Here is a 3,820-nt window from a genome sequence, read left to right as displayed (position 1 = left end):
GTGTTCCCCTCTCAAATCTTCTATGATGAACAGATTTACTTTGGCTTTTATTTGTAGTACATTACATATTTATCAGCACTCTAATGAACCAGCACTGAACTGAAACTCAACTGTACCTGCTTGACATGATATCACACACCTCATGGTTGCTGTGTGTCAAGCAGACCTGCTTTAGCTTATAAACTTTGAATGCTCTACATTGCAATCAATGTTTATATGAGAATCAAAATTCATCATTCAAACCAATAGTCTCCCCAAAAGATTCACTTCATAGATATGTATTTATTTAAATTACATCTAATTTATTAATAAAGTATATAGTTAAGTTTTTAGTGTTTTTTTGGGAAATTTAGTGTATTCTGTTCTGATTATATCTGGCTTACTTTAGGTCAATTACAAATACGCATCTAATTTGCCTTTACTTTTAGACTTTATGTAGGAACAAACACATATTTAATGAGAAATCAGTTTTCTGAACTCTTACAGTGCTGTAAATCCTGGCGGTTTCAGAAAATTGAATGAATTTTCTTCTCGCGTTGATTGGCGTTTGGCGCGATTATGCAATGGTATGAACCGTTATAGGGGTGGAGAAATGGATATCTATTATTTTAATTATTGATTGTATTATTTTAAATACAGATCAAAGGGAACTTTTTCCCAGAATAAAAGAGACCCCATACATACCTCATACATTTCAATCACCACAAATCCCCCTGTAATTCACACCCTGAGCATTTTGGAGAAACAACAGACAAACTTATTTTCCGAGAACTCTTATGACCGTTTGTTGCTGCATTCACTTACCCATTAATGATGAGGAATTAAGGTGGGCCGATAGAGGTCGCTGTAAATGAACAGAACTGTTTACCTTTTGCAATCAAACGTGTTTAAAGGCACCACCTAAAAGCGGTCTGAATCATCTCACATTATGCATAAAAGTATAAAAGTGACAAGACTTGTGGGTGTAAAGATGACTCTTGAGGATAACACACTGTATCTGCTGATAACTATTTCTGAAAAGTGGTTTCCTTTTCTATTTAAGATTCCTGAGAACTCACAAGTAAATCAGCGTGAGTCCTTGTCCTCCCGTGTTTCCTGCGGATTACTGAAGAATAACATCAGCATTCATAACAGTTCCTAATGGGTTCCTTCAGCTCAGCGTTTGTATATTTTGACCTGTCACAAAAAAAAAAAAAAAAAAAAAAGTTTCTTTCTCATACTTTACTAAGAAATGCGACTGCGTAAAACTGCTGTTCAAGAAAGCGAACAGAACATTAGCTTAACCCTTTCATGTACAAATTATGGAAAACATCTAGGTTTTTTATTTTTACAAATATGTTTTGCATTCAATGGTGTAGTCCTTTAAAAAAGTGGTGTACCATTACCCACCCAACCCAAATTTTCAATAAAAGTTTTGATTCATCAGCAAAATAAAATTTGTTGAACTTACTATTTGACTTCTACATAGGAAAAACAAATACTATGGAAGTCAACAGCAACAGGTTTTCAGCTTTCTTCAAAATATCTTCTTCCGTTCAACTGGTAAAGGTTGAGTAAATGATGACAATTTAAATTTTTTGGGTATCCATTTAAAAAGGAACAATATTTAAACAAGTTTGTTCATTTAAAGTGAGATACTAATAGTTTAATTCTATTCAATGATTTATGCTTAGCTAATATTGGCCCCAGTGGAGCCAGAGATTGGCTGAGTATATTAAGCAGTGGTAAAACTGTTACATATATGGGACATATATGTTTCTGGTACATATGTGGACATATTTGTTTCTGACACACATATGTGCTATACATGTAGAGGACATATATGTTTCTGGCATATATGTTGACATGTTTCTGACATATATGTCACATGTGTTTTACATATATGGACATATATGTTTCTGACATATGTTGACATATGTTTCTGACATATATAAGTCACATATATGTTTCTGGCATATATGTTGACATGTTTCTGACATATATGTTGGCATTTATGTTTCTGGCATATATGTTGACATGTATGTTTCTGACATATATGTTGACATTTTTGTTTCTGGCCTATATGTCACATATATGTTTTTGACATATATGTTGACATATATGTTTCTGGCATATATGTTGACATACATGTTTCTGGCCTATTTGTCACATATATGTTTCTGTCATACAGTTGAAGACAGAATTATTAGCCCCCTTTTGATTTTTATTTTCTTTTTTAAATATTTCCCAAATGATTTTTAACAGAGCAATAAAATTTTCACAGTATGTCTGATAATATTTTTTTCTTCTGGAGAAAGTCTTATTTGTTTTAATGCTTAACTGTCATCATGGAAAAGATAAAATAAATCAGTTATTATAAATAAGTTTTTAAAACTATTATGCTTAGAAATGTGCTGAAGCAATCTTCCCTGAACAGAACAGAAATTGGGGGGAAAAAATAAACAGGGCCGCTAATAATTCAGGGGGGCTAATAATTCTGACTTCAACTGTATATGTTAACATATATGTTTCTGACATATATGTCACATATGTTTCTGGCATATATGTTGACATATAGGTTTTTGACATATGTCACATATATGTTTTTGACATATATGTCACATATATGTTTCTGGCATATATGTCACATATATGTTTTTGACATATATGTCACATATATGTTTTTGACATATATGTCACATGTATGTTTATGGCCTATATGTCACATATATGTTTTTGACACATATGTCACACATATGTTTCTGGCCTATATGTCACATATATGTTTCTGACATATATGTTGACATGTATGTTTTTGACATATATGTCACATATATGTTTTTAACATATATGTCACATATATGTTTCTGGCCTATATGTCACATATATGTTTTTGACATATATGTCACATATATGTTTCTGGCCTATATGTCACATATATGTTTTTGACATATATGTCACATATATGTTTTTGACATATATGTCACATGTATGTTTCCGGCCTATATGTCACATATATGTTTTTGACATATATGTCACATATATGTTTCTGGCATATATGTCACATATATGTTTTTGACATATATGTCACATATATGTTTTTGACATATATGTCACATGTATGTTTCAGGCCTATATGTCACATATATGTTTTTGACATGTATGTCACATATATGTTTCTGGCCTATATGTCACATAAATGTTTCTGACACATATGTTGACATGTATGTTTTTGACATATATGTCACATATATGTTTTTGACATATATGTCACATATATGTTTCTGGCCTATATGTCACATATGTGTTTTTGACATATATGTCACATATATGTTTCTGGTCTATATGTCACATATATGTTTTTGACATATATGTCACATATATGTTTCTGGCCTATATGTCACATATATGTTTTTGACATATATGTTGACTTATATGTTTCTGGCCTATATGTCACATATATGTTTCTGGCCTATATGTCACATATATGTTTTTGACATATATGTCACATATATGTTTCTGGCCTATATGTCACATATATGTTTTTGACATATATGTTGACATATATGTTTCTGGCCTATATGTCACATATATGTTTCTGGCCTATATGTCACATATATGTTTTTGACATATATGTTGACATATATGTTTCTGGCATATATGTTGACATATATGTTTCTGGCCTATATGTCACAAATATGTTTCGGGCATATATGATGACATATATGTTTTGGGCATATATGTGGACATATATGTTTTTGGCATATATGTTGACATATGTTTCTGACAGATATAAGACATATATGTGTTTTACATATTCATTCACTTTCTTTTTGGCTTA

Source organism: Danio rerio, chromosome 1, assembly GCF_049306965.1.
Source record: "Danio rerio strain Tuebingen ecotype United States chromosome 1, GRCz12tu, whole genome shotgun sequence".
In the NCBI taxonomy this organism is placed as follows: domain Eukaryota; kingdom Metazoa; phylum Chordata; class Actinopteri; order Cypriniformes; family Danionidae; genus Danio; species Danio rerio.
Note: the sequence above shows the minus strand (reverse complement) of the source record.